Source organism: Bison bison, unplaced genomic scaffold, assembly GCF_000754665.1.
Source record: "Bison bison bison isolate TAMUID 2011002044 unplaced genomic scaffold, Bison_UMD1.0 scf7180017864146, whole genome shotgun sequence".
Taxonomy (NCBI): domain Eukaryota; kingdom Metazoa; phylum Chordata; class Mammalia; order Artiodactyla; family Bovidae; genus Bison; species Bison bison.
Genome location: NW_011494718.1, coordinates 4,448,308 through 4,461,412, shown reverse-complemented (window position 1 = coordinate 4,461,412; position 13,105 = coordinate 4,448,308).

The window sequence follows — 13,105 nt, the reverse complement described above, 5'->3', positions numbered from 1 at the left end:
CTTTTTTTCTGGTCCCTCTCAGGCCTTTTTGAAACTTTGATCTAGAATTTTAAGGGAAGGGCAAAGTTTCCAAAAGAGATACTCTGGACATTACAAAAAGTTTAGTCATTTTTGTTAAGAGTATTTCCAAGTAGAGAAAACACTTCAGATACCTGAATGGGAGAATTTGGGAAGTAAAACCCAATGCAAGTTAAAAAGAGACGATGGAAAAGCAGGTTGGGAGGGAAAGAGGGCTATGTACTTGGGGCTCCAGAAGGGGCCAGTCCTCCTGATATAAGATACAGGGGGCCTCAACTCAGCTTACCCATCCATCCTGCTCAAAAGTCAAAAGCACTGGATCCCACTAGTCCCAGATCTTAATGGAAGTTAGTTTTCACCTTGAAACAGAGGTCAGGTGATAAAAATAAATCCTCTTTAATAAGAACTCATGAGCCTGGGACTGCCCTGTAGTCCATGGCTAAGAGGTCTCCTTCCAATGCAGCGGGTGCAGGTTTGATCTCTGGTCAGGGAACTGCGATCCCACATGCCTCATGGCCAGAACTCCAGAGCAGAAAACAACGGAAGCAATACTGTAATGAATTCAATAAAGACTCTTAAAACGGTCCACATGAAAAAAAAAAAAAGAATCTTCAAAACAACTCTGAGCCAGAGACTCTGCTGGACACATGACATGCGTCATGTCTTCAGTCCTCCAGCAGCCTAACAGTTGGGCCCCTCACTCCAACAGCCTTATCACTGGGCCCCTTTTACAGATGAAAATCGGGGACAAAGAGAACCTAGGTCTTTTGCCCCTTCATAGTTCTCACCCTGTGAACCTCCTCCAGAGGAGCCTCTTACACCCCTCTTTGTGCCATTAAACTAGTAATTCATGGTGACCAGCTTGATCAGTCCCTTGTCAATGGATGCTGGCTGACATGAGTAAACATTTCCATGGGTTCTGAAATCTGCCCTACACATTTTTTTTTTTAGCGTTCTGTTAAAAATATATATTTTTAGCAAAATAATGCAAAAAAGTAAAGCGTATCAAAATGCTGCACTCACCTCCTTTCTCTGTGAGCACAAAAGCAAACATCTGTAACTCTTTTAGCTAATTCTTCTGGTGGCCATCTCTTATTTTTTCATCATATGCTTACCTTCTTATTTCTTAGGGGTTTTCCCCCTCATTTTACATATTGCTACTGCTGCTGCTGCTAAGTTGCTTCAGTCGTGTCCGACTCTGTGCGACCCCATAGACGGCAGCCCACCAGGCTCCCCCGTCCCTGGGATTCTCCAGGCAAGAACACTGGAGTGGGTTGCCATGTCCTTCTCCAATACATGAAAGTGAAAAGTGAAAGGGAAATTGCTCAGTCGTGTCCGACTCTTCCCAACCTCATGGACTGCAGCCTACCAGGCTCCTCCATCCATGGGATTTTCCAGGCAAGAGTTGCTGGAGTGGAGTGCCATTGCCTTCTCCGAATTATGACAGAGGATTTAACAATCTTTCCCTCCATCCCACTTCCCTCCCCTCCCCCACAGGCATTTTATCACAGTCATCAATCAGTATTTACATTTTTATAGCTGTGTGAATATGGTTTACTGCAGGGCTCTGCAGTGTACTAACTAGGCTTCAGCTTTTTCACATACTATTTTGAACTAATAATTGCCTCATCTTGATGTGTTGCACAACTTTTAATGTAAGAACCTTTACAATTTTTTTCCAAATTTATCATTCAATGTCCTGAATTCTGAGAAGCGTTTCTTGCTAAACACTCCATCATAATAGTGAGATGATCTATCATTTCCTTTTGTATTCCTGGGGCATTTCTCCTAACTCTGTCCCTGCTCACACTTCAGCTGGTAGTTCTTGAGCCCAAATGTCCATCTTTCACCCTAAACTCCCTCTCCTGTGTAGAAATCCTGATTTTCTGGGTACTGTGTTTTCCTCTTTTGTGGTTTATTTCATTGTTCTGTTGGAGCATATTGTCCACAGCTTCTTAAGAAAGAATTTATCAGAGGTAGTGTTGAGTCCTTTGTCTGGAAGTGTCTTTATTCTTTCTCTCTCTCATTTGGTCAATACTTTGGTTGGGTGTACACTGAAAATAATTTGCCTGTAGAATTTCAAAGATCTTTGTCTTCTAGCGTCTGACGTTGCTGTTCGTTACTGTGGTTCGGTTGCTAAGTCATGTCTGACTCTTTTGACCCCATGGACTGCAGCACACCAGGCTCCTCTGTCTTTATCTCCCAGGCTTTGCTCAAATTCATGTCCATTGAGTTGGTGATGCCATCCAACCATCTCATCCTCTGTGGCCCACTTCTCCTCCAGCCCTCAATCTTTCCCAGCATCAGGATCTTTTCCGATGAGTCAGCTCCTTACATCAGGTGGACAAAGTATTGGAGCTTCAGCATCAGACCTTCCAATGAATATTCAGGGTTAATTTCCTTTAGGATTGACTGGTTTGATCTCCTTGCTGTTAAAGGGGCTCTCAAGAGTCTGCTCGAGCACCACACTTTGAAAGCATCAATTCTTCAGTGCTCAGTCTTCTTTATGGTCCAACTCTCACATCCATACATGACCACTGGAAAAACCATAGCTTTGACTAGATGGACTTTTGTCAGCTAAGTGATGTCTCTGCTTGTTAATACACTGTCTGGGTTTGTCATAGCTTTCCTTCCAAGGAGCAAGTGTGTTTTAATTTCATGGCTGCAGTCAACATCTGCAGTGATTTTGGAGCCCCCCAAAAAGAAAAACTGTCACTGCTTCCACTTTTTCCCCTTTCATTTGCCATAAAGTAGAGGAACCAGATTCCACGATCTTAGTTTTTGGAATGTTGAGTTTTAAGCCAGCTTTTAAACTTCTCTCTTTCACCCTTGTCAAAAGGTTCTTTAGTTCCTCTTCACTTTCTGCCATGAGAGTGGTATCATCTGTAAATCTGCTGCTGTTGATATTTCCCCCAGAAATCTTGATTCCAGCTTGTGATTCATCCAGTCCAGGATTTTGCATGATGTACTCTGCATAGAAGTTAAATAAGCAGTGTTGCTTTTGAAAAGTCCGAAATTCTGATTCTCATTCTTTGTAACTCTGATTTTTCCCTCTACGATTTTTTAAAAATGTTTAATTACTTATTTATTGACCACACTGTACCACACATAGGATCTTAGTTTCCCAACCAACACTGAACCCATGGCCACTGCAGTGGAAGGCCAAAGTCTTAACCACTGGACTGCCAGGGAAATTCCTCCCTTCACAAATTTCTAGGGCCTTCTGTTTAGCCCAGGTGTTCCAAACTTTCATAATGATGAAAAGTATATATTATTTCATAATAATGATGATATGGAGTTTTTTTCATTCATTTATTCAAAGGCCTTTTCAATCTAGGGGTTTTTTGTCCTTTAATTCTGATATTTCTTTCTTACATCAATTTTTGAATAATTTATTCTGTGCTATTTTCTTTTTTGAAAAAAGAATAATATTTATAAGTTATATGTCTCAGACTGATCCTGTCTTTTATGTTTCGCTCTTTTCCATCTTTTCTTTTAACTTCTATTCGATTTGCTCAATTTTATTTTTATTGAAGGTTTTTCTTTTTCTTTTTGAATTTCCATCACATTTTAATTTTCATGAGGCCTTTAAAATATTACATCCTGTTCCTGTATCATAAGATGCAGTATTTTATCTTTCTGAGGGTATTAATTACTATTCCAAGTTTATTTCATAGGTTTTGGGCATCATTTTTCAAATTGGAGTTCTCCAGTATTTGGTGATTCTTGACCATCTGCTCATATTTAAGAGACAGACACTGAGAATTGTTGAGGAGGCTCTCTGCTGGTTGGGGTCACTAAAAGAGGAGTTTCTCCTTTAATTGGGTGGGGAGTCAAATTTCATTGGAGGAACTCTTGTCTCTACTGCCAGTGCTGGTACATAGAGACCTTTTCCCCTGTTGATCACTTTTCTGGGAAAGCATCCTCTGGTATATGCAAGACTGTTGGCCTTCTGAAAGGTGGGAGAGAACTGCAGACTGTAACTTAGTGTCCATTTTCATTTCTGAGCCTCACCCCCACTGCCTCTGCCTGGGTCTGGGTACTCAGTCTGGGTCATCTCCCTTTATGTGCTGTGCTCAGCTGATTCAGTTGTGTCCGACTCTTTGGAACCCCATGGACTATAGCCCTCAAGGCTCCTCTGTCCAAGGGATTTTCCTGGCAACAATACTAGAGTGGGTTGCCATGCCCTCCTCCAGGGGATCTTCCCAACCCAGGAACTGAGCCCATGTCACTTACATCTCCTGCATTGGCAGGCAGGTTCTTTACCACTAGCGCCACCTGGGAAGCCCATATCCCTTCATAGTCCTTATAAATGGTGTGTATGTTGGCGGGGAACTTTTGAGTGAAACCTTTGATTTACTTGGCTCTCCTCTCCTGCTCCCATTTTAGGATTACGCTTGTGTAATTTCTATACTATTATTTATTAAATAGGTCTTTCAAAAGAAAAAGAGAATGGTCATCCTAAACTGGATTACTTTATAACAGGGGAGATGCTCTCTTAGGTACCTGGTGTATTTTGGATGGTAGTTGGGCCATAGTGTTCTAGAAGACTTAGAGGTCTGCTCTTTCCAGATTAAGCTTGAAATGATGCTCTGAAACGCAGTCACCATTCTCTACACTTAGAGGTAGAGATGAATCTAAAGATAACTGGTGTTCATTGAGTATATAATTACCCAAGACTGTTGTTTTCAGTCACTAAGTTGTGTCCGACTCTTTGTAGCCCCATGGACTGTAGCACACCAAGCTTTCCTGTCCTTCACTGTCTCCTAGAGTTTGCTCAAACTCATGTCCACTGAGGTGGTGATGCCATCCAGCCATCTCATCCTCTGTCATCCCCTTCTCCTCCTGCCCTCAATCTTTCCCAGCATCAGGGTCTTTTCCAATGAGTCAGCTCTTCACATCAGGTGACCAAAGTATTGGAGCTTCAGCTTCAGTCTAAGTCCTTCCAATGAATATTCAGGGTTGATTTTCTTTAAGATGGACTGGTTTGATCGCCTTGCTGTCCAAGGGACTCTCAAGAGTCTTCTTTAGTGTCACAGTTTGAAAGCATCAGTTCTTTGGCACTCAGCCTTCTTTATGGTCCAAATCTAACATCTGTACATGACTACTGGGAAAATCATAGCTTTGACCATACAGACTTTTGTGGGCAAAGTAATGTCTCTGTTTTTTAATAGGCTGTCTAGGTTTGTCATAGTTTTTCTCCCAAGGAGCAAGCCTGCTTTAATTTCATGACTATAGTCACTGTCTACAGTGATTTTTGGAGCCCAAGAATATAAAATCTGCCACTGTTTCCATTTTTTCCCCTTCTATTTGCCATGAAGCCAAGACTGTACCAAGTGCTTTATGAGTTATCTCCTGTAACCTTCACAACTTTTTTCTCTATAGAAGATGACAGAGGTTCAGAAAGATTAAAAAGAAATCTTCCAGGGTCACACAGTGGCTAAGATGGAATTTGGCTACAATTGTCTTTCTTGATAACAACAACAACTGCTAACATTTATTGAGGATTTACATTGTATCAATCCTGAGAGCCAGTCCATAGTTCTTCTGGCACTCGTCTATCAGATATAATCCCGGGAATCTATTGTCACTTCCACTATATAAAGGATTTGATTTAGGTCATACCTGGATGGTCTAGTGGTTTTCCCTACTTCCTTCAATTTAAGTCTGAATTTGGCAATAAGGAGCTCATGATCTGAGCCACAGTCAACTCCTGGTCTTGTTTTTGCTGACTGTATAGAGCTTCTCCATCTTCGGCTGCAAAGAATATATTGATCAATCTGATTTCGGTGTTGACCATCTGGTGATGTCCATGTATACAGTCTTCTCTTATGTTGTTGGAAGAGGGTGTTTGCTATGGCCAATGAGTCCTCTTGTCAAAACTCTGTTGGCCTTTGCCCTGCTTCATTCTGTACTCCAAGGCCAAACTTGCCTGTTACTCCAGGTATTTCTTGACTTCCTACTCTCACATTCCAGACCCCTATAATGAAAAAGATATCTTTTGGGGGTGTTAGTTCTAAAAGGTCTTGTAGGTCATCATAGAACCATTCATCTTCACCTTCTTCAGCATTAGTGGTTGGGGCATAGACTTGGATTACCGCAATATTGAATGCTTTGCCTTGAAAATGAACCAAGATTATCCTGTCTTTTTTGAGACTGCACTCAAGTACTGCATTTTGGACACTTTTGTTGATTGTGAGGGCTACTACATTTCTTCTAAAGGATACTTGCTCACAGTAGTAGACATAATGGTCATCTGAATTAAATTTGCCCATTGGAATTGGCTGTGGGGAGAACTGGGTCTTGCTCTGGTGGGCAAGGCCACGCTCAGTAGATCTTTAATCCAATTTTCTACTGATGGATGGGGCTGTGTTCCCTCCTTGCAGTTTGGCCTGAGGCCAAACTTTGATAAGGGTAATGGCACCCTTCTCCAAAAGGACTTACGCCAGCATGCCACGCCTCCCAGGACTGCTGCTATCAGATCAGATCTGACAGAGTGCCAAAAGAAATGTGGATGGAAATTCGTAACATTGTGCAGAAGACGGTGATCAAAACCATCCCCAAGAAAAAGAAATGCAAAAAGCCAATATGGTTGCCTTACGAATAGCTGGGAAAGGCAAAGGAGAAAAGGAAAAGCATACCCATCTGGATGCAGAATTTCAAGAACAGCAAGGAGAGATAAGAAAGCCTTCCCAAGTGACCAATGAAATAAATAGAGGAAAACAACAGAATAGGAAAGACAGATACCTCTTCAATAAAATTAAAGATTACAAGGTAATATTTCATGCAAAGATGGGCACAATAAAGGACATAAATGGTATGGACCTAACAGAAGCAGAAGATATGAAGAAGAGGTGGCAAGAATACACAGAAGAACTATACAAAAAAAGGTTTTAATGACACAGATAACCACCATAGTGTGATCACTCACCTAGAGCCAGACATCCTGGAGTGTGAAGTCAAGCGGGCTTTAGGAAGCATTACCACAAACAAAGCTGGTGGAGGTGATGGAATTCCTGCTGAGCTATTTCAAATCCTAAAAGATGATGCTGTGAAAGTACTGCACTCAATAGGCCAGCAAATTTGGAAAACTTAGCAGTGGCCACAGGACTAGAAAAGGTCAGTTTTCATCCCAATTCCAAAGAAGGGCGATGTCAAAGAATATTCAAACTATTGCACTCATTTTACATGCTAGCAAGGTAATGCTCAAAATCCTTCAAGCCAGGCTTCACAGTACATGAACCAAGACCTTCCATATGCATACACTGGATTTAGAAAAGGCAGAGGTACCAGAGGTCAAATTGCCAACATCCATCAGATCACAGAAAAAGCAAGAGAGTTCCAGAAAAACATCTACTTCCACTTCATCGACTACGCTAAAGCCTTTGACTGTGTGGATCACAATCAACTGTGGAAAATTTTTAAAGAGGTAGGAATACCAGAACACCTTACCTGCCTCCTGAGAAGTCCGTATGCAGGTCAAGAAGCAACAGTTAGAACTGGACATGGAACAGTGAACTGGTTCCAAATTAGGTAAGGAGTATGTCAAGGCTGTGTACTGTCACCCTGCTTATTTAACTATTATGCAAAATACATCATGTGACATGCCAGCCTGGATGAAGCTCAAGCTGGAATCACGTTTGCTGGGAGAAATATCAATAACCTCAGGTATGCAGGTGACACCATGTTAATGGCACAAGGCAAAGAGGAACAAAAGAGCTTCTTGATGAAGGTGAAAGAGGAGAGTGAAAAAGCTGGCTTAAAACTCAACATCTAAAAAACTATGATCATGGCAACCAGTCCCATCACTTTATGGCAAATAGATAAGAAAAAAAAAAGGAAATAGTGACAGACTTTATTTTCTTGGGCTCCAAAATCACTGTGGACAGTGACTGCAGCCATGAAATTAAAAGATTGGGAGAAAAGCTATGACAAACCTAGACAGCATACTAAAAAGCAGAGACATCACTTTGCCCACAAAGGTCTGTATGGTGAAGGCTATGGTTTTTCCAGTAGTCATGTACCGATGTGAGAGTTGGACCATAAAGAAAGCTGAGCGCTGCAGAATTGATGCTTTTGAAGCGGAAAATTTTTAAAGAGGTAGGAATTCTTGGTGCTGAAGAAGGCTCTTGAGGGTCCCTTGGACTGCAAGGAGATCAAACCAGTCAATCCTAAAGGAAATCAACCCTGAATATCCATTGGAAGGCTTGATACCGAAGCTCCAATACTTTGGGCACCTGATGTGAAGAGCTGACTCATTGCAAAAGACCCTGATGCTGGGAAAGATTGAGGGCAGGAGGAGAAGGGGATGACACAGGATGACATGGTTGGATGGCATCACTGATTCAGGGGACATGAGTTTGAGAAAACTGTGGGAGAGAGTGAAGGACAGGGAAGCCTGACATGCTGTAGTCCGTGGGGTTCAAAAGAGTCAGACACAACTGAGCAGCTGAACTACAGCAACAACAAAAATCCTGAGAGCCCAAAAGCTTGCTTCTCATTTGCCTAGTTGTTCTGGGGCATATCAATGGTGAGTCATAAAAAAAAAATTCCTGTATAACTAAAGTGTCCATCTTTTGTAGAAACAACGTATTTTTCCCCTAAATGATCTGGAAACAATGTATGTTTTTAATAATACACTATTGTATCCACTTTCCCTACAGTCTCATTATATGACCCTCTTATACAAAGTCTTTCCTTTTCAGAAAACTCGCTCTCGACTCTGCAGTTGGAAAAAGTGACTCTAATTTCCAACAAGAAGGTATCCGTTATAGCCAAACCATAGCAGGAATATACTATGCACTGTTCTTCGGGTCTCCCTCGGTGAAATCCAGGCTCACGCCTGCTTCTGCGGCTTTGTCGGTTCCCAGGTCAACAGGCTGGGACTGAGACTGCATCGTTTTCTGGTTTGATCTATGGCATATTACATGTTCCCAAATTTGCAGGGCAGTTGTGGGTCAATACATAATAATGTGGTTAGGAGCTTGGCCTCTGTGGCCACACGCCTACCTCTGAACCCCAGTTTCTCCAACTGTTTTTTCTTCTTCTTGACTTTGTGGCCACGAACAAGTTCCTTGACATATTTGTACCTACTTCCTCGTCTGTAAAATAGGGCTAATGATGAGATGTCATGGGGCCATGGAGAAGACTGCTGTTCTACTGTTGTTCTTGTCCTTTCAGCCCTTGTTTGTTAACCTTTTGGTTAAGTTCACGTCTGTTAAGCCCCAACAGTTTGAAGTAAGGCTCATGATGACCAAGGAATTGAGCCCATCCCAGGAGAACGTGGCCCAGGTCCCCACAGGTCCTTGGACCAGTCAGCGAGGGACTTCTGTACCTTGAGGGTAGCTCAGGTCTGCAGTCCTTGTCCACCAGGAAGAGCCTCAGAAGAAGAGAACTCAGGCCGCTCACCCTTTAAGAATAAGGGGCGTGAGACAGGCTGGGACCTGGGTCCTCCACCACAGTGCTGCAATGCTTGGACACAGCTCTCCTCAAGCAACAAAATTCAAAGAAACTATACGGGACTGAAAATAACATGCCCGCACAGTTGGACAAATTCTGGACAAAAGAAACAGAGAGACCGAAAAACCCAACTGCCACTGCTGCAGAGCCTAGAGCAAAACCAGGGTACTGCACACGCTCCCTGAACACAGCACCACCTAAGCCATCCCTGGACACACCCCTCCCTTTACCCCATATAAGGAACCAGCTTGTCTGCCCCCCACTTGGGGAGCGAGCAAGTGAGGGAACTGTGGTGTGTTCTCCCTCTTATGCAGCAGGGGTCCCTATAAAGCCTTGCCTGAAAAAAAAAAAAAAAGAATAGTAAATTATTTTTAATACACGTCACCATGCTGAATTTTAATAAGTGCATGACAGCAGCGAGCTCTCATGATCACTGGTGATATCTAAAGCCCTTTAATGAATCCTTACTGCAGACCAGGTACGGTGCTAAATGCTCAACATGCAATGTTTCCTGTAATCCCCATGACATGTTACTCCATTTCCAGATGAGGGGATTAGAGTTGGGGGAGCTGAAGAGGATTTTCCCTGAAACTGATGAGGCTGAGCTTCAGGCCTCCCACCTGACCGGATCCCTGAGAGCTGGGGGGTGCTGGGAGATGGAGGGTGGCGGGGGTGGGGAGAAGCCAGGCTACAGTCAGAAGCACTTCCATTAAGCGATTCTGGTGACTTCCTAGAGTTCTCACAAAAAAGGGATCCCCTTTACCAAGTCCTCAGTGAGTTGTTACAGTGTTTATCATGCTAAATGTTCATTTTGGGATCTATAATTATGTGAGATGTTTCTTTTCTTTAAGAAGGTCCTTAAGTTTATGAGCTTCAGTCCCCCAAACCCAGATTTGATGCTCAAAAGAGGTGCATTTGGTCTTAATTTCTGTTCCACATTGTATCCTTGCTAGATTGATTTAAGCTACACAAAGCCACTTTACAGGAATGGAGAGAATCCTCAAATTGAAAGGCTCACGGTAGCACGGAATTAGACTGTCTAGCTGCCTACATTTAGTAAGGCCTAGGGTTTGGTGAAGTCTTAATGGGCTTCATCAATACAAGTTTAAAAAGTCTTGCAAGTAACCTTCCTCTTATGGTGAGCAGTGGTTTGATGTCTCTTTTATAACCTATGAATCTTCTAGAAAAGTGGTAAATTGGCAATATATTTCTGTGCTCTGTTTGAACATTTGATTTGCAAGAGTGATTTCAACATAATTTTCCTTTTGCAGAGCATGACTGCTGAAGCAAAACAAAACCCAAAGATAAACAGCCTTCATAGGTTTGACCACGATAGATTTTCCAAAGCAAAGAATAAAACATCAAAATGTCCGCTCAGTGGTTCCTTGTCCTTAAGAATCCTGGGGAGAATCAGATCATCTGAAATAGAAACTCTGCTATTTTTACACCCAATTGCAAACTGGGAAGTTGCCAGGCTTTGGTCTCAGCAATGAGTCTTCCTAGGAACTGGGTCTAGAATTTATTTATACTCTACACTTTGGAGAAAGGTACACTCTGAGTCGTTTCAGCTTTTGGTACTTTTACTTTTTTTGAAGAATCTCTGAAATTAATTTTTTATATTTCTGGTCTCCTCCACCTAGAAAGAGAAGGCAGCAGAGGAGTGAAACTGGCCAGAACCTCCCTTGGCGGGGCATCACCAGTATCAATGAATGGACAGTGGTGCGCGTGAGCCAGTCAACAGTGCCACGGTATGCTTGATGGCAACTCAGATGGACGGCTGGCGTGCCCCCAGAAGCGGAGCTGGGTGCAGGCCCTTTAGATCTGACTTAAAAATCCATCTCCTGGGCAAGAGATGCCAAAATATAAAACTGTGCACCACCTTCTCAAATTACCATATGCTGTTTAATGCAGGGCTCCAAGAGCACTGTGTGCACTCGCTCCCTTCACGCGGAGGTCACCGAGCTATCACAGAAGTCTTAGCACATCTTCTCTCGGCCACTAACATCTTCCCTTCACATGGCCCGTTCTTTTTTTTTTTTTCCATGGATGAACAAGAGAAAGGCTTAACAGAAATATAAGTTTGCATCACTGAGAACAAGGGCCTCTTCCCAGGTTCCAATATAATCTTTTATTTTTGCCATGGTGCATGTGATCCTAGTTCCCTGACCAGGGATCAAATCCGGGCCCTGGGCTGCCTGCAGTGGGATCATGGAGTCTTAACCACTAGACTGCCAGGGAAGTCCCTCCAGTATATTCTCGTATGTTGTCTACACACACACACACCCCTCTATCTCCAAAACACAGTGAGGCAGGGGACATGAACGCAACTTGCGTCAGAAGCATTTATTCACATTCAGTCGCCAGCAACACTAACCCACTTTCACTATTGGTAGATTTCCAGATGGCTTTATAAACCAGTAGGTTCTCTGAAAATTGCTGCAAGGGACAGGTTGAATCCTCTGTTGCCAATGAAGCCGATGGAGTAGAGGTTACAATGTGGACTAGTTATACTGGGGGTGGGCATGACTAACAGAAGGAAAGTGAATGAAGCTGTGTCTGAGGGAAGGCATCAGTCATTGTGATGTGAATCTAATCTCCTCGTGCTACGCCAGTAACCTGTTTCTGGTTTCTATTAATACGGGTTGTTAGGAGTTACAGGAGCCAGGATGACGCCGGGCGGGCGCTGCCAGGCAGCTTCTCCGTCCACCTTAGTGTCTTCATTTCACAAAGTGTAGGGATTGCATCAGTGAAAGTGTGTGGAAAACACGGCCCAGCCTGGATCTAGGGACGCCTTCCCGGATCCCGGTTCACTTCCAGGAAGGGCTAGGCACAGAGGTCTTCGTTGTTGTTACTTGATTGTAGCCTCCAATCAATTCAGAGAAGCAGAAAGGAGACTGAACAGGCTAGCTCAAAAGGCAGAGAGAAAATGGCTTAAACGTTAATACAATGAACTAAATGTCCATTACCTTTTGAAACGAAACAAGTAGGTAGGTTGAAATATTTACTTCACCAATTGGTGTGTACTAGCTGTTGCAAATTAATGAGATAGCTTATGGTTCTTAAAAAGCGATAAGGGAGCTTCCAAGTGTCAAAATTATGAACAATTCAAAACAATAATAATAAAATAATAAGCCATTCTACTGGAGATCAGCCCTGGGTGTTCTTGGAAGGAATGATGCTAAAGCTGAAACTCTAGTACTTTGGCCACCTCATGTGAAGAGCTGACTCATTGGAAAAGACTCTGATGCTGGGAGGGATTGGGGGCAGGAGGAGAAGGGGATGACAGAGGATGAGATGGCTGGATGGCATCACTGACTCGATGGACGTGAGTTTGAGTGAACTCCGGGAGATGGTGATGGACAGGGAGGCCTGGCGTGCTGCGATTCATGGGGTCGCAAAGAGTCGGACATGACTGAGTGACTGAACTGAACTGAACTGAACTGAAGCCCTCTTTGCTCAGTTCCACAAACATTTACTGAGCACCTGCTCTGGGCTTTTATGGGTTACTCTGTGTCCTAATTTTAGTTTTAGTTTCAGGCATTGTTTGATCTTTGGGAACTTGTCACATCTAAATTTGGGGGCTGCCTCTCTTCTGGTATAAACAACTGAAAATTCACAGTTATATAAG